This window comes from Castor canadensis, chromosome 1 (assembly GCF_047511655.1).
Source record: "Castor canadensis chromosome 1, mCasCan1.hap1v2, whole genome shotgun sequence".
Lineage (NCBI taxonomy): Eukaryota > Metazoa > Chordata > Mammalia > Rodentia > Castoridae > Castor > Castor canadensis.
The window spans coordinates 34,312,744-34,340,567 of record NC_133386.1 but is presented as its reverse complement, the minus strand read 5'-3'; the positions used below and the strand labels follow the sequence as shown (position 1 = coordinate 34,340,567).

At 34.8% G+C, this 27,824-nt stretch overlaps 1 protein-coding gene across 4 annotated transcripts in view; it reads left to right on the top strand.

Annotated features, from left to right (window-relative positions):
* The window catches only part of Lama2 (laminin subunit alpha 2), a 630,868-nt gene that overhangs the window by 117,268 nt on the left and 485,776 nt on the right, over positions 1 to 27,824 (top strand). Inside the window, exon 1 of one of the 4 annotated variants that reach the window (XM_074074987.1) lies at positions 600 to 727. The exons of the other annotated variants lie outside the window; for them this stretch is intronic. The gene's annotated coding sequence lies outside the window, so the exon portion shown is untranslated. Of the gene's footprint in view, positions 1 to 599; positions 728 to 27,824 lie in introns of those variants that run through there. 4 annotated transcript variants of the gene reach the window in all.

The following is a 27,824-nucleotide window of genomic DNA, read 5'->3' as shown; positions in this document are numbered from 1 at the left end:
AACTTAATCTATTAAGGGCCAAATAATAAATGTTTTAAATATTTAAAGTGATACACTCTTTTCTGCAACTATTCAGCTGCTGTTGAAAGCCAGAAGCAGTCATATACAACACATATGGTAGTGAATGTGGCTGTGTTTGAGTGGAACGTATTTATAAAAATAACCCATGGGCAGTACCTTGCATCTTTCTCAATTAAGTAAATTCTCAAATGACTGCCTCATTTCCAAATGCCTGTATTTGAATCAGTATGGTGAATATTTGGAGGACTAGCAGTGCATAGTCAGCAAGCGTCTATGTACTTTACACTCTGAAAATTAGGTTAAGGAAAAAATGGAATCCTTTGATTTTTCCTTTGAAGTAATGTCACAAGAAGAAAGCAACAGCCCTGTGTATCTGCCAAGAGGAAGAGCATAAAAGACAAAATGAAATGCCAGAAACTGGATACTAGAGGGAATGAGTGCAAAGAAAATGTTAAAAAGGTTTCTTGAAAAGCAAGGTTCACTGGGGAGGCAAGCTTGTTCAAAGCATGCGTTAACTCACCTCTTGCAGGAACAAACTATGTTATGAGGCTCTGCTTCAGCTTGTCTGATACACAGAACCTGTAGTCTCTGTAGACAACAGACTCTGCACTTGAGGAATACTGAGTTTAGCACTCAAGCCGGAGAGAATGATGTACTGTCATAAAAGCGTTCAGATGAAATCTGGAAGTGCTAAAGAGACTTCAAGGTAGGTTTTGCTCCCTCTTTTAATCACAGTACCTTCTTTTAGTAATTTCATGAAACATTTTTATGCTGAAATGATCAATTTGTAAAATTTTTGTCAAAATCACTGTGCATTTAAAATATTTTGTATTATGACACAGGACCCAAGTAGAAGATATTTATCACTCAGATAGGCTAGACTATGCTGTAGAAATGAACTACCCTTAAAACTTAGTGACTGTAGGCAATAAATCTTTGCCACTCACAATACATGTTCATCACTGTCAGCTGTGGATGTTGTTGATCACAGTCACTGATATCACCAACCTAAGGGAGCAATCACCTTTCAGTGTTGCTAGTAACCATGATAGATGGAAAGGGAAAGCTATGGAGCAATTAAACACTCAAGAGAGAAGTGAAACACACTAATTTTTCTCATAATCCATAGACCAGTACTAGTCAACTGGCCTACTCACAAATATTGGTACAGGATATTCAACCTTAACATCCATGTACCCAGAAGGCTGAGAACACTACAAATAGCGTTAAAGACTACCGCAAAGTTTTATATTTGTATAGATAATTGTTTTATTAATGCCTATTTATTCAACTTAGTGAAGAGTAGCATAAAAACATGGGCTGTGACTGTTTTTGCTTTAATATCCTCCACCCAGTGAACAGAACCGTGCCTGGCTCCATGAGGGACTTAAGTTTTAGTAGATGAAGTTTATCCATCTTGTCTAGCCCTCTGATGCAAGGCCATGGAAAATAATGTGTCACTTCTTATCTTCAAAAGCTTCAGGAATGTGTTCTATATAATATTATCCTTGAAGCAAATGTAAAATCACCATCAAAAATAAGAGCCAGAAAAATCTGTCTTGAGATGTGACATATCTGACCTTGGGGGTTTACTCTGTTGGTTTACATTAATTAAGTTTATTTTGCTATAATAAATAACCCCTAAAATCTTGGTTGTTTAAAACTACAGAGTTTATCTCCTCCCTCATCCCTTACAATTTCATTTAGCATAGAGGAGAAAAAGTAACTCTATTCTATATAACTGCATGATAACTTAAGCTAATAGATGCTGCACTGTCTGGAAAATTACTGATTACCTTGACTGAGGTAGGGACAGATGGAAGGTCCCACTTACCTCTTTCATGCTTTGGCTGGGAAAATGAAAAATACTTACCTACCTAGAGTTTGTCATGTAGAACTGGTTGTATGTCCTCACTTAATAGAAGGGATCTTAGTGATGTGGGAGAGCACATCTACATTTTTTCACACCAATCTGGTCAAAATCATTGAAAGGCCTGAACATTTAAACACAGATATCTGTTGCAAATGTGAGGATTTTATTCTGAATATGGAATGCACTAGAAAGCAAAAGTATGTTGATATTATCTGGGAGAATGTAGCAGAATTATGGCTTGAAAAAAAATTACAAATGTTAACTGGTTTAATGATTAAAAGAAGGAGTATAAAAGAAAAAAAAGATTGGAGTTTTAGAGTCATGACTGGGCCAATGAATGTAGCTCACCAAATACAAACGAATTATTGCTGTGATGGTACAGAAGAAGAAAGGGTCAGTAAGCAGCTACTAAGTGAGGAGAAATATATGAGTTGATGTCAACAATTGTTTTTAATATTTGATATTAGAACAATGCACTAACATTTGGTATGTGTTCCAAAGTATTTTGCTGGCTGTCCTGTAAATCCATTACCTTGTGCACTATATTCATTTTGAAATGATAACACACAACAAATATGAATGGTCTGCTTATAGTAACCCACCAGGTTCTAGACTTTCATATTGATTTCCATTAGCAGAATAGAGTAAATTTTTTTATGGTTTACAGTTAACATTCCCAGAAGGCAAGAAGTTCTTTTTAGGATTTTGTTTTCTGTGTGAAAAACAAATCTCATCTTGTTTTGATAGACATTTCTCATGGAATATTAGGTCATATTAGGTTAAGTTTAGGAAACTGATGTTTACTGAGTTGTCCACATATCTGCTAAAGGAATTTCACATCTATAAATAAATAAGTTTATTTTTCCATGGTGCCAGAGAGATAATAAGACTTTTATATAAAAATATTTCTACCAGCTGAAATATCATGATTGTTATCCTAATATTCCCTCCACAAGTACTTAGGGAACTGTGTGTCTGCTTAAAAAAGTTGCCGTGGATATTTTAACCTTTTTTTTTTCTCCTTGAGAACTACTTTCAATAACAAAAACAAAACAGGTTTTATAGTAATGTGTATATCTTCAGATGTCTTTTGATCAATACAAATGAAATGAAAATAAATCAAGAACAGCAATCATTAGACATATGTAAGATTTTTGCTTTAATACTTAAATCAATGTAAGATAATATTTAGATAGTCTTATTATTTATCTTCCTGATTACAATTTGTGATTGTCACTTGCCTCAAACTAAGTGAATTATTTCTTGTATTTCCTAACATGGTGAAGGACACCCTCTTCATCCAGGTGCCTACATCAGAAACCTGGGAGGCAGCTTCTCCTACGTTCTACCCACAGAGTCACATATAATTACTCCTGTAGTTTGAGGTCCTAAAATACTTCCCTCTCCTTTGTCCTATTGTTTCCCCAAATTTAGTTTTTATTCTTCAACTAGTCTATTTTAAGATCCAGTTAGTTAGTTCCCTGTTGTGATCTTTCTATAGCCTGTAGCTAGTAATGTTATGTCTTAAGGAAAAGTCTACCCAGCATTTGGGAGGCTGGGACAGGAGGATCGCAAGTTTAAGACCAGCCTGGGCTACATAGGGAGAACCCATCTCAAAGAAAAGTGTCTTTGGTTGGCTCCTCATCACCTGGTATAAAGTTCAAACTCTTGAGAATGGGATGTGTTCCCTCTCAGGCTTTCATCCTTTGCCTGCTTTTCTAGCCTCAACTCTCCCTATTGTCTCATACCATTTGAACTGGGACATTAAAAATGGCTTCCTGTTCTTCTAAAATATCATGGTCTCTCATTTGTTCTTTCCTTTGTTGATACTATCCTTACTGCCTTCAATGCAGAAATTCAACCTCAGTTTTCCACTCATCAGTCTACTCATTTCTTTATTGTTAATCTCAGTGGGTCACTGTCCTCCAGTTCCTCATCAATTACTCATCCAGTCTCTTTGTGCTCTTAGCTCATAGTCTGTTCCTCAAACAGACTAATGTTAGTCTCATACTATCAAAGTTGTTAGTTTTATTGTCTTGGCTTCTTTACTGTATTGATACTTGGGGGTGGCAAATGTGCCTTAGAAAACTAAAGATTATGAAAAAAAGAAATGATAAAATATATCCTTACATTCCTAACTCTTAAAGATTCTACTTTTTGCAAATTTAGTTCAAAATTATGCCAGTGTGTATAGATCTCAAAAACATAATTTTAAGTTACTAAAATATGCCAAGGGATAAAATGTTAAGTAAAGTTTAATTTTAGACAGTTTTATGAATGGTATTGTGGCTTTTATTTCTAACATTTTTTTTTTTTTGACAGGATCTTACTATGAAGCTCAGGCTGGCCTTGAATTCTTGGTCCTCCTGCCTCAGCCTCTGGAGTGCTAGGATTACTGGCTTGTACCACCATACCCAGCCTACTTTTTCCTTCCTTCTTAATTGACTTTTTTGTGATTACATTGCATCTCTTCATCTTTACTACTGGCTTATTATATCACTTTTATGAATCCTTTCTTTCTAATTTTTATTCTTTTCAATACTGGAGGTTGAACTTAGGGTCTTGTGCTTGCTAAGCAGGCACTCTACCCCTTGAGCCACTCTGCCAGCCCTTTTTGGGTTGGTTATTTTTCAAATAGGGTCTTGCTTTATATTTGTGTGGCTCTGTTTTCCCATGTGGCTGGGACAACCACCATGACAGCTGTTGGTTTAGATGGAGTCCTGAGTATTTTTTCCAGGCTGGCCTTGAACCTTGATTCTCCTGATCTTCACCTCATGAGTAGCTAGGCTTATAGACCTGAGCCACCATCCCCAGCTAAGAATCTTTTGTTTTGAATACATTTTTAATGGGTTTCATCATGACATTTTCATATATGAAAATTTATTTGCCTTTATGATTAATAATGAGATCGAGGTTTTCCCCAACGGCCATTTTGATTTCAGACTCTGAATTTCATGTCAATTGAAGTTCTTCTTACAGAATACAAGTGAATGCCCATGGGATTGAGGAAATGGGGACATCATAGCTACTTGAGCTGTGGTGTGGTTAGTACCCACTTTGTTTATAAAGGACAGGTCAAAAGGACAGAGAGGAAGATGGGAAAACACTCTGCTAAGAAAATTGGATTTTAACTTCTAGTGATAGAAATGTATTGATGGACTCTAACCAAGGTAACAACTATATCAGAGTTTTGTTTTAAAGAGTCATATTGTGAAGGATGCTTTGGAGGTCAAAGCAGGAGAGAGGAGAAGATTTGGAGCAAAAAAAAGATGTAGAAAAATATTGTAGTGGACCAGAGACAAGAAATAATGATGTTATCTTGTAGTGAGCAGAGGGGGTGAAAATGAAGAAAAGTGAGTGTGTTTATGATTTATTTGATAAGCTGACTTTCAGGGATTTGGGTTGGATCAAGGCAAATTACGCACATAAGCTAAATATTAACGAAGATATTTATTTAATATGTACCACTGATGTTTTTCTTTCTTTACTAAACTTAAAATTAAGGCAATCAGGCACTATTAAAAACTGCCCTGTGTTCACTATTAATTCATGGAGACTGAACATCTCCAGTGGTAGTGCATACAAAGCATATACTACATAAAAAGTAGGCAATGCATGAACAGAATGGACACCTGTACTCCTCTGCCTGTGTTTTGCAGAGTGGGATTGTTCTTGCACATTTCACTCTTTCCCTTCCTATCTTTCAGTCCTTCACATTTCCCCATTCCCTAGTATGATTCAACCTCCACATCTTTTGTTTTTATTTTATTTCCTACTGTGATGCTGGTATAATTTAGAACTACAAAATTTCACCTGTTAGTCAGATGTGATCTTTTCTGGCTCCTCAGCTAGTCATCTTCTTGCTGTGCTTTAGTCACTATGTATAACTCATTTGACAAAGGCCTCCCTATTCATCATAGATGTCTGAAAACTTGCCTCCCTCCTATATGATTGATTTATATGCACTTAAACCAAAAGGGCTTTAGAGACACTAAAGATGTGAGCTTCCTTACCTGCTCTCCTTTTCTCTAAATGTCTTGCTTTCTTTGGTTTAAAACACTGGCATCTTTTCACTTTCTCTAAAGAGAAAAAGCTGTATTTTATAAGGTTTGCAAGACTGAATGCTAAATTTCTCATGAAAAAAGTGTTTTCTTCCACAGAGATGAGAATTTAGGTGACTTTTTTTTTTTTTTTTTTTTTTACAATGGGGTGGGAGGTATTTCTCACCAATCTTACTGGTTTCCATCTGACTTTCTGTATGGTTTAATCTTGATAGTCTCATGAATGGCAACAAACATGGTTTAGTTAAATTTTGCTCCCTTCCCTAGTTTTCCTGGGGGAGTGCCTGCTGCTGTGTTTGTAACACAAAACAACATAAATTGCATGTGTACACCTCGGGAGTTGCTTGAATACATTGACTAGGTATAGAAAATAAAGACTCATGAATATTTCACAGTTTACTAGAAATCATCACTTTCTTGCACATCTTCTACAAATTAATTAGTAGAATTAATTCTCCAAAAGGTAGGCCCAAGATACATGATTTTTATTATGCATTCAAAGACTATGTTAGTTTTCATTCCTTTGGTGTAAATCATAATAGTGTGTCTTATGACTATAGATTTTAAAAAACTCCTTTCACACACTGCCTCATTCTTTTCAGATTTATATCCATGAGGTGCATAGCTCCGAATGTGGAATGGGTCTCTGTGAAGAAAAGTGGGTCAAATGGTTGCCTGTGCAGATTGGGAAGAAACCAACAGCTTCCTAGACTCTTTTTGAAGGGCACTGTTTTAAAATGCAGATTAGTTAGGGTTAACACTGCTGTTACCAGCCTGAACACTTCAATCCACCATGCAATTTTAAACTTACTCAGTGCTCATGGCAAAATTCTGGTCTTTTGATGTTGGAACAGGAGTAGACATTGGAAAGTGAGGCAAAAATACAGATTAAAAACAATTGGAAGAATGGAGAAAGAGGATTGCCTTTCCTTTAATTAGAAATTTTTACCTTCAAGATTTAGAAATGTCAACAAAATGACAAACAATATACAACAAAACCAACCAAAAATTCAGTGTAGAGCCTACTTAAGAATCTGATACCTTCCAATGTTTAAAAAATTGTTATGGAATATTTTAAACATGAACAATGGAGGATATCTTATGGAGAACCCTTAAAGTGCCTGTGACTTTGACTGTTACCACTTGTCATCTAGTTTCTCCATCTGTAACACTGCTGACTTCTCTCTTTTCCCACTGGATATTTTTTGTGCGGGCAGGGTTGAGACAGGATCTTACTTTATAGCCCAGGCTATCTTTTAACTTACTTTGTACCCCAGGCTACCTTTGAACTCCTGATTATTTTGCCTCTGGTTCTAAAATGTTAGGATTATAGATGTGTGCCACCAGGCCTGGAACCCCCACTGGATTATTTTGAAGCAAATCCAAGATATTATATCTTGCAATCTGTAACCTGCAATTTAGGCATGCACTTCTAAAAGATAAGGATTATTTTACAGAGCACAAACCCCTATAATTTCACACTAAAAAATAAACAATATTTCATGTCATCAAATAATCATTGATGATCTAGCATTCATTTTGTGTATATTCCCTGGAATGGTTACATAAATTAAAGCTTTCAATCACTAAATATTTGTTCACCTCAGGTAGATGTTCACATAAAGCAGATCAAATCTGTGAGCTTTCCTTTTTTTTCCCAGCTTTTGGAAAACATGAGTTGCCTCATTTGTGTCATTTGATGCTGACCATTTCCTTTTTTTATTTCTTTATGAACTAACATGTTTTTAATGTATTTGATGTGTTTCAATTCATTGTAGCTATTCTCTAACTTCTTTATAGTAGCTATATTGGTTCAATCTATAACTGTGGCTAAATATCCCCAAAGATTGTCAGTCCCTGGGGCAGGGAGCTCAGCCTGGAATTGTAGAGAAGACAAAACCTAGGCTGCCCTTCATATTGACCTCCTGTCCTCTGGGTTTAGCAATCCATATGTTCCTAGGTGTTATGTTAGAGTCTACAACAATCTCCCACTTAGTAATGGTTTTGGTAAATGAATGATCCTTTATTGGTTTGTTGCCACTGTGATGGAAGTGAAGAAAGCCCTCTTGATACTCAGAGACCATGAAGTCAAGTACTCACCTGAATATTCACACCCATGTTATTTCACTCTCTTGTTCCAGAGAAAAATGTTACCAACTTGAACCAGAAAACACCTTTTGAACTGTATCACTATATTTTCCTTATTAAGAAAAATCAGGGACCCAGAGTAAAATGATCTTTGAGACTAACTCACACGGCAATTTTATTTTATTTTTTAATTTTAGATTTGGGAGAATGCTGCTGAGTATTTGATCTTAAAACCTGCATTTGAAATCATAGTCTTTATTTGGAGAGTATGGCATGCAAGCACAGGTGAAGGGATATTTAAGAGTGTGCACAGCCCATACAAATTTATAGAAAAAATTAAAACATCTACTAGATGTTAACAAAATAGCCTTATAAAAGCCAAACCAACACACAGGCTAGGAGTATGTAATCCTGGGTAAATAATACTTAATTTCTCTATCTGATGTGTTTTTAGGTTAAAAAAATCAAAGTGGTAAATAGAAAAATTGTACAGGTAAGTGTTTTATTAAGGGAGTTTTAGTTATTGTTCTGCACTAAGCCTGCACAAGATCAAGGTATTGGAACAACGACAGGCAGGATGCTACTGCTGGCAGGAGAGATGGAGGCAGTACGGTACCCAGTCCTATGTAAGTTTATCTGGACAATTAAGTGGTCAAGGATTGGGTTCTCAGTTCTTAGAATTTAGACTAAAATTAGAAATCCTTTTTGCTTTAAGTCTTTGAAATCACATGACCAAGAGAAGTTCAGTGTTTCACTTTTATTTTTTATGCTTGATGAGGATTAAATTTCATCAGAGTTAAGTCAAATAAATTAAAACTGAAGCATTTAATTCAGAAAACTCAAAAATTTCTTCAGGCTAAAATTGTTAATTTAAACGTCTATTAGATTCAATTCAAATGAACAGGATACTGAATAAAAGTGAAATTATCTTTTCCTGGACAATTAAATGAAAAACAGACAAAAATCATTATTTTATAAGTAATTTATATTGCATTTCTGGAACAACAGAAGATTATTTTGTCTACCATAAAACATTTTATAAAGAATGGTATAATGATGGTACATAGATATAGTGTGCTTAAAATCGTGATTATGTAAAAGAAGTTATAATGTTTGTGACTGGCTTTTCCAGTTTTGAAATGTGTAATAAGACACATTTATTGAGAATTTAATTTTGAAGATATTTTAAAAATGGGGTTCTGTCCTTTAAAGTTCTAACAATAGAATTTATAATAACAAATACACATGCAAAACATTTGTTCCCCAAATTTATAAAAATGATAGAGCAATGTAGAGAGAATAAAGAAGAGAAGGGGGTAATTCTGAATCAGGTAATCTATAATTTGTTTTGAGTAAGCGAAGTCATGCATGCTCATCATATGTGATCAATTCATAACACATTAGTTTGCAAAACCGTATTTGAATCACCTCCCTAGGTTTTGCAGTCATAGACCTTGGAATTTTCTTTGAAGGTCTTGGTATACATTTTCTAGCTAGATTACTAGAATTTAAGACACTTTCCTTCAGTGCCTCAGGTTCTCCACCTGTTAAATGGAAATTCTAATATCTGCCTTGCACAGTTGTTATCTTAAGGATTAGAGCTAAAACATACAAATGACCTGGCACATAGTGGGTGTTCATAAATTATAACATTATTTTTCACTTCATATCAGTTTTTGTTGATATTTATAAATGCTTTTTAGTAGATAATTTACTGAATAGAACAGTTATAAATATTGTCTTAGTCCATTCAGATTACTATACAAAATACCATAAACTGGGTGGTTATAAACAACAGAAGTTTATTTCTCCCAGTTCATGATCAAGAGAATGACAGATTCATTGTCTGGTGAGAGGCTGCTTTCTTGAAAGTTCCAGATGGTATTTTTTTCTGTAACCTCACATGGCAGAAGGGAACAAGATACCTCTCTTTTGTAAGGACACTCATCCCATTCATGAGGGCTCTGCACTTCCCAAAAGTCCTGCCACAAAATATCCATGCTTTGTGGATTAGGTTTCAATATGAATTTTGGTGGGGAGAGGTCACAAACATTCAGCACATAGCAATTATATATTATTTTCAAACACTGTTGGATTCTTTATTATCACCATGTGTTAAAATAAAACCAAACACAATGCTGCAGTACTAGCCAGGATATCTTAAATGGCTTTGTTTCAGGGGAGTATTTATCAGCCTTTCATAGAATACAATATGCTGTTATGTTTTTCTGTTTTTCAGGTCCTTAGCCTGAGCTATTTCAGAAAAAAATATTGTTCTCTTCTGTGTTTCCTATTGGTTCCTTGAAAAGAGCAATTATTTTAATTATTGATTATTTATGGTTTAATGGGGAACCATTTTATTCTAATTCATAGGAATAAAACAACAACAAATGGGATGCCTGTGAAACATCTCCTAAATGTATATCTACCAAAGAAAACATACATCTTTAGATATGAATATGCATTTTAGATTGTGGCTTGCTGTCAAACTCTTTACAAGTTATTCTGTGCTGCAACGTCCTATTATAAAAGGTTCTGCAAATGGAAGCTCTTGGTCCACAGCTAGAGGCAATAGCACCCTACAGAGTTTTGTGTCTGGGAAAAAGTGAACTTCTTTGTGATTAGACAATTAAATATTTATCAGTTTGCCTGAAGCCAAGTACATGGCAAAAGACTAACTTGTATTTTTTTGTTTTGTTTTCAAGTAGGCCACTTTCACTCTTACTCATCTTGCCTTAATTAGAGAGTTCATTGTTTATTAAAAAGTTTTAGTCTGAAATGGTTTTATTGTGTGCATTTGTGTCAACAAATGAATTAACAATGTTTTTAATTGAGCTACAAGTGAATGACTTGTCAGAACACGAATCATATATACTTCTTTTCATGCATAAAGAAGATATTTTAATCAACACATATCCTATTTAAAAATTAAAAGAAGTCTTCTATTAAGAGCTAAGAATGCATGAGTTTGGATTTTTTTATCACTATAAATAGGATAATTCCATTATTATTTCTTTAGTCTGGAATGGAAGACTGTGATCCAATCAGTTTGAACAACTGTAAATCCAGAGATGACCATTTAATTTGGCTTTTGATTTAAAGAGTAAATTCTTGAGATTCAGGGTGTTGTGTAATCTGTCCTCTATAGGGGAAAAATCACCTTATGATTTTTGTTTATTTTTTCCCTGAAATAGCATCCTGCTGGGAAAACTTATTCTCATAGATTTACTTCTTCCTTTTTCCCCCTGAGCATGATTGGTTTACAAATAGAAATTTATATCAACTGACATAGGCCTTCTTCCTTCTACTGTTGATCTCAAAACTGTTCTGTAGTCATGAAATATGAAGCACTATTGCTATTTTTTTTATTTCAGCTAGTGATTTCCAAAATGTAAATGGATGGAACTACTCCAATCTACTGCTGAAACAGAAACACCTTCATATTTGCTTTACAAATTTTTGCAACCAAAAAAGGTTTGCAGCACAGCATACAAACTAATTTTAGAATTCTTCACAATAAATTGAAGAAGATAAAGCAATCTGCTTCTCATATTAAACAGTGAGGTAAAAAGCATAGTTTTAAAGAACTCCTGTTTTATTAGCATAAAAAGTGTGCTACTTGATACTTCTTAAGGAAGCCTTTTAGGAGGAACTTATGGTAGGCTATGAAATCTATTTCAAAGACAAAATAAAATATGATTGAAATTATACAACTAATTAAATTGATTAAATTAAATTTAAGCAAACCAAACAAGTTTTAATTTTCACGAATACTTCCTATGTACTCTTGACATCTATATATATGTTTACTTTCAATAGAAATATCCTGCAAGAAGTCTTATTTGAAAACTAATTTGGGAAATCCAGTCATAGTCTAGTAATTTACTTTTGTGTTCATATTATTTTATTTTTTAAAAACATTTTCATTAGTATATGATAGTTTTACAAGGATTTTCATTGTGACATTTCCATATGCACATATGTTATATGCCAGTTTGGTTCATTCCCTCCATTATTCTCCATCCTACCTCATTCCCCTTCTTAAAATAACTTCAGTTAGTTTCAGTGTTTCATTTTTATCCACAGATAGAAAGTACATCAACCATATTCACCCTCTTTTACCCTCCCCTCTCTTCTAGTTTCCTTCCCTTAACATGACCTGTTTTACATTGCAGTCCTTCATTGTCTGTTCGTTGTTCAGTGGGAATTTCGCCTTGATATTCTACCTAAAAATATATTGTGCTTAAACCAGTCTAATGTCCTCCATTACTCTTCCTCACCTTTTTCCCCTCTACTCTATATTGTTCAACAGTTTTCAGTGTGTGTCATTGTCCCTTGTTCTCACACAGATGTGATGAATTTTGTTATTATTCATTATCATTCTTTTCTACTTTTCCTCCTACCTTAGTCTTTTCTAATAGTCTCACTTTTGGAAACATGTACTATATGTATTTATATGTAAATATGATAATGTTTGTGTTTGTATTGGATCTATCTTCCACATATGAGAGAAAACATGCATTATGTCCACATTATTTTACCTCAGAGTATAGATTTGCCACTTGGATATATTTAGTTATTAACCCTTTTTATATTATAGCACACGAGATAGGGACAATTAATATGATCAGTTGTTAAAGATTTTAATGCAGTGACAGATTCTTAGGATTTATAGATTTAGCAATTACAGTTGCAACTTTTACAGCTTCAGGCCATTGTAAGAAAACTTGAAGGAGGGTAATTTGCACTGTAGCAGGAGCTGGTACTAACAAGGAGTTCACCTGCAAGTCCTTTAGGATTTTTATCTATTTGGAGACTTAAGGTTTCAAGATTTATCACTAAAGAATGTCATGTTTTTTCTGAAGTTAAGTGGATTTGTTATTCTGTGGTCAGGTTAACTCAGTAACTGAGATGTAATCTCACATTGAATGAGAAATGTACATTAGAAATGGTTCAAAAATGGCAAAGTATTCAAATAACTGATTTTTGCTAAAATTTTCTTTTGAATTTGAGATAACTGGGTATTGGGTCTAGGGATTAGCTTTTAAAGAAAACTGTTCCACACATACTTTCACACTTAAATTTAAATAAAATATCTATGTTCTATAGTGACCAGAGACTTCCATTGTGTAGTAGAGAAAAGAATGGTTGAATTCCTGATTAGCTGGGTCAGAATAGGAACACACTAGTTGTGTTATTTATTTTGTTCTATGGCACTTCAACTTTCCCACATGGCTCTATTCTTTCTGTCTTTACTTTTCATTGATAGTTTTGTCATAAGTACTTCATAAGCATCTTCTATTGAATCTACTGGGGCAAAGACAGAGCTATAGCTAAAGATTGGACAATATTAAAGTCCAAATCTCAGTTATGTACAAGGATATCTAAAAGAAAATAGAAATTTCATTTAAGATAGCTAAATCTTTCATGTGAAAATATTTTGGGTTATGATATGCCAAATCCATCACTGGTGCTATTTAATTTCTCTACCTCACAGTGAGAACCATCTCTGAGATAGACTGTAAGTTTCTGTGGATGAAATCACTTAACACCACCAATGCCACACATACTTATTTTAAATTACCACAGTCATATTTCTAAACATCTATATAAATCATGCCTAAATCATACTGATGGAAAACCTTAAAAGAAAATAATAAAGTAACCCTTTTTCTATAAGGAGACATTATTGACCAGCAGTAACTGGAAAAATATACACCAGTAATTTGTATATACTGTTGCTAGAACCTAAGTAATGAGTGAACAGTTACTTCTCACAAATTTCAGTACCATTGTCTTAACAGTGGTTCATGGTGCCTCTGCGTTGCTAGGCAACCCAAAAGGGGGTGGAGAATTTAGACTCAATTTTACTTATATGTTAGATTTTATATATATTGTATTGAGATCATATTGCACACATCATTATAGGAAAGTTGTACATGTCTATTCTGTCTTTTCTGTGAGCTTCTCTATATATGTGTGAAAGACTGCCTGGGCTCAGTCCCTGAGTACTTATTCTCCATTATTTGAAATTCAACACAGTCCTACTAAAGTATGCACTGTTTTGACTGACTATTGTGTCCACACAGGGAAAATATGTAGCCTTTATTGTTGCAGAAAAATATTGCTTTCAAAAAATATAAACTGTGCAATATTTGCCTGTATATGTGTGTGTGTACGTGTGTGTGTGTGTGTGTGTGAGAGAGAGAGAGAGAGAGAGAGAGAGAAAGAGAGAGAGAGAAGCAGTGTTTCTGAAATTAGATATACATGAAAGAAAGGAATAGTCTTTTAGTTCCACCTGGTTCTTCTTAATTACTGTATTTAGTAGAGACAGAAAAAAATTAATAATGTTCTTAAATCCAGGGAGATACTGAAAGTCAAAAATGTGGATATTTGAATTATGGACTAGTCAGCTTGAACAATACACCATTATATTCAAGAAACTGGCAGCATATTAATTTCAAATGAGAGTTTTACATTTGATCACTAGAATGGTATAGTGGTGTGCCATTTTAAGTGTTAAATATTATGTGAATGCCACAGACCAGAGAATTAGGTATTAATAACAAAATAACTTTATGGAACAATGCATATTAGATTGTGAAGACTGAAACATCTGAAATTTGACTACCTAAATCAGAGGATGGATTAAGAATCTTTGTGGAATGATTACATACTTGCAGGTTGTGAGAAGAACAGAAGAGCAAGGAGTATCCAAGCTTTTATTTTTAAGGAAGACAATGAGAATTTGGGGGTATATATCATTGTATTAATTTAATTTAAAGCTAGTTAAATTCTCTAATTTGTGAATGAGGATGTTTTTAGTGTGTCACACCAAGATTATGGAGCCATTGCCATACACTTGAATGACTTTTTTTCTCCTTTTATTTTATTATTTTTACATTTACATACATATGTATACATTGTTTGGGCCACCAAACCACCAACCTGTTCCCTCCCCCCTCTGCTTCCAGGCAGAACCTGTTCCACCCTCTTTTCTGATTTTGTTGAAGAGAAAACACAAGAGAGAATAAGAAAGACATACCGTTTTTGCTAGTTTGGGATAAAGATAGCTATACAGAGAGATTCCTAGCATTGCTTCCATGCACTTGTGTATTGCAACCCACATTGGTTCATTTCTACAAGATCTTTTTCCTACTTCCTACATAGTGGCCTCTGTCAGTTTAAGATTACTTCATTCGCTCCTCAATAGGGAGGACATCAACCACATTTAAGTTTTAGGTTTACTTTCCTTTCTCTATTTCTCCTGTGCATATTCTCCCCTTAGTGTGTGATCCATATCCAATAATATTACTGCATTTGTTTTAGGTCTGTAATCTGCATATAAAGGAGAACATATGATTTTTGGCCTTCTGAGCCTGGCTAACTTCACTTAAGATTTTGTTCTCCAGTTCCATCCACTTACTTGCAAATGATGAAATTTCATTCTTCTTTGTGGCTGAGTAAAATTCTATTGTGTGTAAATACCACATTTTCTTTATCCATTCTTTAGTTGTGGGGCATCTTGGCTGTTTCCATAGCTTGGCTATTGTGAATAGTGGTGCAATACACATGGGTGTGCAGGTGGTTTTGTAATAACTTGAGTCACATTCCTTCAGATATATCTCTAGGAATGGCATTGCTGGATCACATGGCAGATCTATGTTTAGTTTTTAAAGAAGTCTCCATATTGTTTTCCAAAGTGGCTGTACTAGCTTACATTCCCACCAGCAGTGTATGAGGGTTCTTTTTTCCCCGCATCCTCACCAACATTTGTTGTTGTTGGTGTTTTTGATGATAGCCATTCTAACAGGGGTGAAGTAGAATCTTAGTGTGGTTTTGATTTGCATTTCCTTTATGGCCAAGGATGGTGAGCATTTTTTCATGTGTTTTTGGCCATTTGGACTTCTTCTTCTGAAAAAGTTCATTTACTTCAGTTGCCCATTTTTTTATTGGTTCATTGAGTTTTGGGGAGTTTAGTTTTTTGACCTCTCTGTATAATCTGGTTATCAGTCCTTTGTCTGATGTATAGCTAGTAAATGTTTTATCCCACTCTGTAGGTGGTCTCTTCAATTTATAGACCATTTCTTTTGTTGTGCAGAAGCTTTTTAACTTCATGTAGTCCCATTTGTCCATCCTTTCTCTTAATTGCTGGGCTGCTGGAGTTCTACTGAGGAAGTCCTAACCTATACCTATTGTTTCCAGGGTATCCCTGCTCTTTCCTGTACTAACTGCAAAGTTTCAGATTTGATATTAAGGTCCTGAATCCACTTTGAGTTGATAGTAGTACAGGGTGATAGGTATGGATCTAGTTTCAGTTTTCTACAGGCAGACAGCCACTTTTCCAAGCACCATTTGTTGAAGACGCTGTCTTTTCTCCATTGTTTGTTTTTGGTGTCTTTGTCAAAAATAAGGTGGGCATAGCTGTGTGGGTTCATATCCAGGTCCTCTGTTGGGTGACTTTTAAAATCACCATATCACATACAAATCTTTGTGTGGGAATGTGGAAGGCATAATTTGATACCTTTAGAGTACAGTAACTTTTACATGAATTCATTCTTTATTAACAGTATATAAAAATGAACAAAATATATAAGGCTTTATCTGTTATACCTCTAACACAAGCTGATAGTAAGAAACTACTTGATATAATTATGTGTGGAGTAAATGCTATAAAGAAAGTAATACAAAGCAATGGCATAGGAAATACTTGTGTTGAGTTCTTAGATGAAATAATAGAGAAAAGTGCATGTCCATGTGATATTGCAGCTGAAACCAGAGGATGAGAATAAGCCTGTTATAAAGAGTGGGAAAAATAAAATCCGGTAGAGGGCAAAAATGTGGAAGGTATTTGGGAAAGGGTTTATGAATTCAAGAAATAAATTGGCCAGTGTGACTAAAGTGAAGGGAGGAGAGGAGTAATATGACTCAATGTTGGAATAGTATGTTCAAGCTAGCTATTCAATAATTTATACCTAAAATAAAATATTCAGATTTTCTAGTGTGTTTTTAGTAAATGAATGAACAGTTTTCTTTTTTTAAAAAAAGGAGCCTAGGATATTATGAAGTGATATTAGTCATGGATCTTGAACACTGAGCCAGGAAGGAGGGAATAAAGGCAGGCAGAAGGTGGTCACTGGGAGAAAGAACCCTGTGCTACTATGAAGTCTAAAAGAAAGGGAGTTGTAGAGTGGGTGGGTAGTAAATGCCAGCTATACAGAGCGGCCCTAAGAGGGAGTACCTGAGATGGAGGGGAGAAAAGAGGCTCAGGAGAAACTCAAGGGCCTAAACACTGAGTAACTCATGTAAGTAGATTTTTCAGTTACACAAAGAGAGATTGGAAAGAAGATAAAGTCTTAAAGTCTTTAATAAAAGACCAGAACATGGATTTATGGTGATGTAGTAGGTGGGATAGCCTAGAGATAGAACTCTCAAGAATGCTGAGATTTTTGTAGAGAAAGAGAGAATTGATGTGGAAGTAATAGCAAAGAGGAATAAAGGCAATACACGACCTATCTCTAAGTTTTGAAGGGGTTTAGAAACTTAAGCTTTCAAATCAGAGACATGATGATGGTGGTCATTTTTTAAAAATAAAATCATATCCTTTTGCTGAATGGATTGTACTTACATGTATTTCTGGACAATTTAACAAGTATGCATTTCTGCAAGGACAGCAATAGTTTTGGTGTGTGGACTCTAGAATTGTCTACACAACATATTACCTTCTCAGTAAAAACATATTGGCCTAAATTAGTTGAACAAATTGTGCACTCAATTGCTTGTTTTTTTACTTTGATTTTAATTTTCAACTTACAAAAATGTATTTTTCTTATTTTTAGGCTTCATTTATAATTCTTTGTGTTGTATGTAATCAACACATGAAATCATGAAATAGCAAATACACATATTTTGACACCTTCTATTTATTGTCAAATTATATATCTAGTAATTAATATCTTATTGACACTTCATAATATTCTATTAAATGGAATTCAACACCTTTCCCACTAAACACATTTCATGTTATATTTATAGTTAATGCTTTTTAATATTCATTTCAGCCTATGTCCTCCAAATTTTCAAATAAACCAAATGGGATTGCCAGGTTCTTTACTAACATTCAAAACTTTTAAAAAACGTCTGCTGAGTTCTGTGCATTTGTTTTGAAAAGAAAATTTACATTGGAAAGAAAAGCCATGTTTTACTTCGAATAAAAGTGTGCGTAGGTTAGGATTTTGCAGTCTTTTATGTTAAGGTTTCTTTCTTACAGTTTGTTACCAGTTATTATATTGCCTCTGAAGTTAGAGATGTATGAGGTACTGACTTAAATGTCTTTTCCCCCATCCTTACCCTACTCTCCTTCTTTTTATCCTTCATTGTTAAATAGACATATATCCTTTCATAGGAGGAAGAGCGGATAATGATTGCTGCATACTTTCACTCTTATATCTCACTGTTGGAATGAAAAATTGTTTACTAATATTATTTATCAAATAAAACTTATTTTATCACTTCAATTCTAGTGTATTATCAATTTAGTGGGTATTGGTAACTTTTTGACTTCTCATTACTTTCAAATATCTTCATTAATTTAACGGTAATTTTACAATTTGAATCAAATTTCAAATCCTATGATGAACATATAAAAAGTAATTAAGTAATATTGATTTATCTGTCTATATGTAGATAAATACATAGTATATACATAAACAGAAACAAAATTTACATAGATAAAACAATATATATCTATGTAAATTTTTATGTTTTTGTCTTATCTATATAAATTTTTGTTGTTTCTGTCTTTTTTATATTTATCTATAAACTCCAGTTTTCTTACTTTTTGGGGAAATACTTTGATGTATTCTTTATTGTAATCTTTCTTATTAAGAGCTATTTTGAAATATTTTTATTATTAAAGAAAAGATTGTTACTGTAATGCTTACAAAAATACCTTCCAATTATAACAAGCTATTTTGAAGTGAGAGCAACGTAACATTAACTATTAAAATATGAAAAGAAATAACAAACAAGAGAAATAGAAAAAAATATAAGAAAATTACATTTGCATTCCATTTCTCCCCACATTTTGACTTTCATTTCCTATACCACAAATTTTTAAAAAAATTTTTATCTTATTATTCATATGTGCATACAATGCTTGGGTCATTTTTCCCCCCTGCCTCCACCCCCTCCCTTACCACCCACTTCACCCCCTCCCTTCCTCCCCGCCCCCTTGATACCCAGCAGAAACTATTTTGCCCTTATCTGTAATTTTGTTGAAGAGAGAATATAAGCAATAATAGGAAGGAACAAGGGTTTTTGCTAGTTGAGGTAAGGATAGCTATACAGGGAGTTGACTCACATTAATTTCCTGTGCATGTGTGTTACCTTCTAGGTTAATTCTTTTTGATTTAACCTTTTCTCTAGTTCCTCGTCCTCTTCTCCTATTGGCCTCAGTTGCTTTTAAGGTATCTGCTTTAGTTTCTCTGCATTGAGGGCAACAGATGCTAGCTAATTTTTTAGGTGTCTTACTTATCCTCAATTTTATATTGACTAACTCTTAACATATTAGAGTGATTTATCATTTTAACTGTTTTATCTTTTAATTTTTATACTAAAGATACAAATGGTTTTTCTAGCATGTTTCCAATATTGTAGTACTCTGAACTTAAGATCTTATGTCTTCTGATGTTTTCTTCTTGTTAGCATCTCCTTTTAAAAAATTTTTATTAGCATATATTTGTTATACAGGGGGAGGATTTGTTGTGACAACTCTGAATAACCTTACATTGTACATTGGTTAGATTGTCCCCTTCATCTCTCCCCCAACCCCTACCACCCCCTCCTTGTCCCACTTAAAACAATTATAAGAGGTTTCATTGTTCTATTCCCTTTATGAATATGAAGTATCTCTCTTTTTTTTTTTTTCAGTTGGAAGAACGCCTTTTAGTATTTCTTCCAGGACAAATCTGGTGTTTAAATAAAGTCATTCTCTCTCTCTCTCTCTCTCTCTCTCTCTCTCTCTCTCTCTCTCTCAGTCTCTCTCTCTTTCATTTCTAAAATATAAATTTGCTGGTCACAGGATGTCATTTTTTTTCTCCCTTAGCATTGTGAATATTTTATCCCAATTCTTTCTGGCCTGTGATTTTCTTCTATTAGAAGTTTGCTGTCTTATTATCTTATGAATTGAAATACTCTATACTTTATGTGTCACTTATTTTTCTTGCTGTTTTGAAAATCCTCTCTTTGTCTTTGACTTTTAACAGCTTATTGCAATGTCTTGGGGTAGAAATAGTTGAGTTGAATGTGATTAACCATTGGTTTTCCTATAACTGATACTGTAAATTTCTGTAAATTCAAGAAGTTTTCTGTTATTATCTTTTTTTTTTTAATAAGCTTTCTACACATTGGCATTCTCAAATTCCTCTTAAGCCTCAGTTACCAAATTTTTGCTGTTTTAATGTTGCCCTAAAGTTTGCATGTTTTTCCTCTTCCAACTGTGTATTTTCAAACAGTCTATCTTCAAGTTTACTGATTCTTCTTTTTGGTCTATTCTGTTATTAATACCTTCTGTCACATTTTTTACTTTGTGTAGTGTTCTTTTCAGTTTGAGGATTCCTGTTTGATTTTTTAAAAAAATAGTTGAATCTCCCTATTAAGTTTCTCTGATTAAGTACCGAATCATTTCTTTGTGGTTTCTTGCAATTTATTGAGTGTCCTTAAGACAGGTATTTTAATTTCTCTAGAGTTTGCATATATTGATTGCTTTATGCTTGGTTTCTTCTGCCTGTTATTATCCATTAGTTGAGGTCATGGTTTCCTGAAGTTCTTGATGCTTGTTGATGAAAACAATGTCTACACATTGAAGGATTAGGTATTTATTCTACTCTAAAATCTAGCATTGTTTGGACCTATTCTCCAAGAATTCTAAGTATGCTGCTTATTTTATCTAAGCCTATGACAGCTACTGCTCCTTTAGCACTGAATGGCTCCCTAAGTCCAGATTTGCTGAGTCTGCCATTGCTTTATTGTCACTGCTTTAGCACAAGGGGGTGGCGCAGGCCCAGCTATGCCACAAATGCAAAGTTTGTGTATTATTCAGTATGAACTTAAGGCATACCTAAAGAGAGCAGTCCACCCCTGGAAGCCTCTGGGAATATCTTATCCATAGTCACTGGCTGGTGATCAGGCACCTTGATATTTCTGCTTAGAACTGGGCCTTACCATGAAAATACTAGCTTTAGGCTCCCAATTCTTCCCCCAAGTGGAGGTGACTCTCTGTGTTGGGCTACCTGAAGCTTTAAAAGGGCTGGGGTAGGCAGTCCCATAACCAACAAGGCTGCAAGGCTGGGTTGAATGTGGAGCCCATAGCCCACTGAGACCAGGGTAGCACAGGGGTAGGACCAAGGCCCATTCAGCTATGGCCTGCCTGCTAATATTTTGTACTCATCATCCAACATCACCACCATAGCTGGCCGCAGTTAATACTGACCAGAAGAGAATTATTTTGGCCACAATCAAGGGATGTTGAGATCTGTCCAGTGTTGAGTTTAACTATTCTATACTAAGTTGGAAGGCAAGCTTCGGTGTATTGTTCCTTATCCCATTCTGCAGTGGATAGAATTTTTCTCTATACCGTGTTCCCTGAGGCTGGGGAAGGGAGGATTCAAGCAGACCTTTGGCTGCCAGGCTAATGCAGGACCAGATGCTCAGTCCATGGACTGAGAGTCCATGGAGACAGGGGCCATGTGGCTCTGTCCAGGACTGTTTATTGTAGAAGAAGTGGTATTATGTTCCAAGACTAAAGTCTAAACTTCGTTTCTTCTTTCTCCCATAAGTGGGAGGTGTCTTTCTTCAGGCTGCTCTTCTTGGAGTTGGGGAGAGGTGACAGGAGAGAGCTCTCCTTCCTTTTTAAAAAATTGTCATGCCAAAACAGTGCACAGTGATGTCTCACATGATTTCCTTAGTTTTTGTAAAAGTAGTTTCAAGCATAAACAGCTGTTTAAGTTGGTGTTGCTGTGGCTAGAGGATCACTGGAAGGCCCTATTCCTCCTCTGCTATGTGTTCTACTGCTGAAGAAATATATATTGGGAGTTGGGGGCATGGCTCAAGTGGTAGAGTGCTTGTCTATCAAGTGTAAGGCACTGGGTTCCATCCCTAGTGCTATAAAAAATAAGAAATATAAGTTTGATAATCAAATTTATATTCTGTAAACAATACCAATAAACTTCTAAGATTTGAAAGTATCCATCAGTGTCATTATTAGTGTATTGTAACCAATTGAATAAATAATGATAGCTTCAATTTTCACAGGATAAATAATTAACTTGGTAAGTCTTTAAAATGTGAACCTCCATCATCAGGACCAAGTGGCATTTATTTTGAAGCATATATAGGAATATATATAGGAAATGGCATTACTCTCGCCACAATTCCATAGCATTTTAATGTGAATTTTAAAGTGCTTTGTTTTAGAGTTCACTACCTTTCAACTTGTGTCAACAGATTTTTTAAAAATAAGAAATGGGTGATATTTTAAATTTTATTTTCACAACTTAAACATATTTCCCTTGACCTTCAAGATTGGGGAATAAGCAAGGTGACTTTTGTCTGTTTTTTGACTTTCCTTTTCTTAATAAATGATGTTACATCTGTCCATCTATTCACACCACAAACTGCACAGTGGAACCCTATTTTGCAATCACTTTCCACTGAGGGACCAAGTACTGGAGGTATATCCTCTGACATTTTTCTAAAATCCATCTGCTTCTTTCCAGTTCTATAGCCAATGCCTGCATTCTGAATCTCCTTCCCTTGATTTCTGAACTGACTTTTAATTTTGTCACCAGTAATCCTCTCATTCTTTCCATTCTCAAATCACTTCTGCTCAACGATTTCCTAGGAATCCCAATGGTCCGCAAGATAAAGCTATATTGAAGCTTGTAATAAGGCATATATCCTCTGTATAATCCAGTCCTGCTCATTGGTCCAGGCTAACCTTTGACACTCCTCTCCCCAACACACTGTACTCCCATCAGGGTGCACTCTAGAGTTGCTGGGAAATGTATGTGCCTGCTCCCTCACAGACTGTCCCTTCTGCCTTCTTGTCCTTTGCCTCTCATTATTTCTATAGATAACATGTCTTCATCATTTAAAAATTTCCTAAAACTATCCCTGACACCCTGATCCCTGAACAAGCATCTCTTTCTACTCCCAAAGGTCTTTGTACAAGTGTCATTTATCACACAGTATTAGTACTGATGGTTTGAATGTCTGTTCCCCATCAGGCTCCTGAGAAGCTATCAGAGGGACTTAGAGGAAGCACCCTGATACAAGGAGATCCAAGGGAACTTGTCTTCTAGCTACATTGGCAGAGCAATGTTTTGCTTAGACTGTATTTAACTGGGATGGTTTTAGGAAGGCTTAGGGAGATGACTGCAGAAAGGAGCACTATGAGAGACACTAAGCATCTCTTGGCACTTCTGCTGCTCATTCCTCAACAGTGGAGTGAAATTTTAGAAAACTGAGACCATGTCTGTCACCTGTGTGCCCCTGAGCACCACATGGTGTTAGGCAAATTGTTTGTATGCCTGGCACTTAGTAGGCCCTTAGTGAATATTGAATGAATCTAGGATTCTAGACTCTATTCATGTAGTCATACTAAATTGCTTTAAAAAATTAAATGCTCTGTGAAATCTACTTAAAATATACTCTTTTTTTCCAAATGAACTGTCTGTTTAATGTGATTGGATAAAGATGTGTGGGCTTAAATGGGATTCAACCAAACCATCATCATCATATGTGTGTAAATACCACATTAGTGACTAGTCTAATATGACACACACTAGTGGAGATTGAGTAAAAGGAAACTCTTTGGCCAATATTTTCTCTCTTTTGCCGTAGTTTATGATGGAGGAATAAGTCAGAAATATCAAAAGCTTACTTGCTGCATTTTAGGTTGCCATTTTTTTTTCTCAGAGCTGTTACCCATCAAGCTTACCTAAATTGCCTTTCTGAAATATGGGAACACAGTATATTGTCAGTAAAATGGCCTATGTTGATTAGTTTGTCTTTGGGGTGCAGTTATTTCATCAGATGATGGAGATTCTGCTGGCATTTCATGCAACCTGCTGTGGTGTGTGGGCTTTATTGGCTTCCCAGAAGTAACCCTGACACAAATTGTCAGATTTTATGGTCAGTATTAAACCTAATGAAATACATCCTTGAGAAACTTCCTTCACCATTTTAGTAGCTGTACAATTCAAAAGAAAAGAAGCAATGTATACCACACAGGGTAGGTCAGAACTGAAGTCATGGACGACATTGACAACATGCTTACTTGGCTCTTGCATATGTCATTAAGTGAACTATGGGATACTGATGCCTCAGAGGCTGGTATTAATCTTTGTGCCAAAGCTTGCAGAAACCCTGGGTGCATATTCATTGACGTAAGTGTTGCTGTCCATCTTTTTGATCTTAAGATTACTCCTTTGAGGTAGAAGATAATATAAGGCTGCTGAATTTAAAAAAGTCAAAGTTAGTGAAGGTAAGAGATGTTCATTTTCTTTCAGAACTGAAAAAAGTACAAAGCCACACAATATTACACAAAAGAGAGTAATCTTATCAGTGTGAGGTAACTTATATATAGTATATAATTTTATCATAATCTTAGGGGAGTGAAAATATCTCATTTACTAGTGAGATCTCAGGTCTACATGGATCTAAATGTGTATCACTAATTAGCACTCTGTTGCTTCTTCCATTAAAGTACTTATTTTGATGTTTTGCTCTGTATTAATCATAGATACAAAATAATAATCATAACAATATTTCTACAAGTAAAAGAATGTTAACAAAAATTTATGTTAGAGAGTATCTAATCCTCGTTTTTTTCTACCTTTAAAATTTTTCTCAAATGATGATAGTCAGGATCTGTATATTGCCAGGAACTTTGGCAAGAGGAGGTCTTACTTTTTGGGTAGAATTAGTTGCAGGAATTTTCCAAATGATTCACATGGAGTAAACTTAATCTTTTGGAAAACATTTTAGGAACCACAAATACATATTGTACTCAGGATGCAGTGTGTTTACTGCACTGTGGTCTGATTTGTCTTTTGGCATTCATAGTCCAAAGACCTAAGTAGAAATGGCTGATTTTAGCACTTCTAGCTACAAAACAAATACTTTTCTCTGGAGAATCTCGTCATTCATAATTGACAAACCAGCATCTTTAATAAGTGTAATTAATTGAGAAAGCCAGCATGCCATTGGTATCTCATCTAGTGGTCATGGGGAAATAGTCTTCTTTCTTGGGAGTCTTTGGATAGTACTTATAGATGTTAACTTTTTAGTCAAATTAAGGCTCATTAATAATAAAATGTACCTTGTAGAAATAAATTACCTGCTTTCCTAGACAGATCACAATCTTTCATGTAGGTGTTTTGAATTCATGTTTTTTCTTCTAATCACTTTAGAATTATGGCTCAAATTCTTTAAAAACTGAAAGTTGTGATTGGTTTTTCAGAAATTTGAAAAATATTCCATATTTTTGTCTAATTAGGATAATTAGTTCAAAAATTCATAACATACTTGGTCCAAAAATTCATGCTAAAAAACAGAAATTTGAGTGAGCCTTTGAAAAATGAAGAAATACTATTTTTTTAAAAAAAATTTGGAGTCATTAATTAAATATTTGACATTTTGTGTCTTTGCAATTGTCCATTTTCAAAAAGAGAAAAACAGTTAAAAAGACTATGAATGTAGATTCAGAGCCAGAGAAGAAAAACAGTTTAAGTTGCCTCAATATTTAGATTCATAGATTACAAATGAGCACTTTAAAAATCTTTAAATCTTGAATATGATATCTCAGAGTGATATACACACACACACACACACACACACACACACGAGTCTTGCTGGCTGCCAGCTGTGTTCTGATTTCAGAAGATGACCTTCCCTATAAGTTTTATATCAAACTCATAAAATGAATGGCTCAGGAGAACAATTATCATGACAGGGAGTATACTTTCTTGATGATATGGCAGGGTCCTGTTTCATACCTCTGTTTTTGAAGGATATTAAAGGTAAGATTAAAAATCTTCCAGTTGTTCTGCTTGCCTGATTGTAACAGTGAAGGAGACAAAATTGACTCTAACTTATGGCTCAGTGTTTCAGTGTTATTCTGTGGCACCTGTTGGCTGGCAGCTGTTGGGGATTATTGCAGATTTCTTTGTCAGGAGTAGTGTGGCAACAATAATAAATCAGATTTAAACTGGCTACTGAGGAGGTTTGTTTAAAAGATTTAAATGTGCCTTTATAGACAAAGATGTTAATTTTAAGTAGTGAATCAGAGTAGCCTAGATATATCTTGAGACCAACTTCTATTTTCTAAATCTGGGTCATGATCATCCATGCACTGAAACCAGGACAATCTTCTCCCACAAATACCAACTTCAAAAGATTCCTACAAAACATGCAAGAAAAGCCAGGGCACAACATTTCTTTAATGTTTTTCTTTCCCTCTTTGGCTCAGGTGAAATGGAGGATACAGCTCTGGTAATTAGAATTGCATATGGGAAATGCTCACACATGGCGGATTTGAGGAAATCAATTTTCACTAATCTATAAAATTCTCTCCTCAACTGAAAAGGGGTTTAAAAACATTCATGATGTATTTAATTTCACAATATCTTCCTCCTACTTTGAATAGAGAGAAAGTGACTGTGAGGTCACTATGTGAAACTGACTTTCCCCTTCCTAATATATAATGATATTTCACATTGATTCAAATTAGGGAGAGGCATTCACAGGTGAATGTGAAGGAGAGCAATGTAGTCTATTGCTTTATTATTTGTCACAGCAATATGCACTTTATACAAGTCATCATTCCCTGCTGTCTAAATATATGTTTTCACTGCGGTAAAAATCTCAAAAATTCAGATGTTTGGGAATTGAATCATTAGCAATTGTTATATGACTTTTTTTTTGTTATATGACTTTTTATTTAATATATTTATTCCCCATACCTATAAGTATGTGAGTACATACATACCCATATCCATATGTATTCAAGGGTTCATTTTTCATATTCAAATTTTATTCATGAGAAAGCAGATTTATTCTTAATCCTATTTATCCATATGGAGAGTAGCTCACCTTGCTCATTTTACTTTGCAAACCTACTCAGTCTTCTTACTGTTTTCTCTTTCTTTTTATACTGTCACTAATAGAGTCTTCACTAATGGAGCCTTCTGCTACAAAGGCATACAAGACAGCTTTCTGAAAAGTAACTGAAATTAACCACATACATCATTTTGGTGACAAACCTCACAGCCAGAAGTCATTTTGTCCCAAGTTCCAGCTCTTTGGGTAACAGTGGGAAAGAAACACTGTGTGTAGAAGAGAGATCTGCTGATTGTTCTTCTATTTGGAAGTCATGTGCCCATACCCATCCCCTTTGTACATTTATAAAATTACTGTGATTTGTCCTTTATGTCATTTCAAGCATTCATATAATCAGGTTAGGCTCTACCTAATGGGAATGAATTGCTCTTATTCTGTGCACAGGTGGCTGGTCCATCACTGAGTCTTTTCAAGTACCAAGGCAGCAGTAGTGTGCTCAGCTTCAAGTCTGAGCAAAGAAAGAACTTTCTAGAGATTACTCTTAAAATCTTTCATTTCTGAGAGCACCTGTTTCTCCTACTGCTGTTTACTTCAGGACTTTCAGGGTCAGTAGCAAAGCTTTTCAACAAATTTGATTTCTTTTGAAAACTATTTTTGGT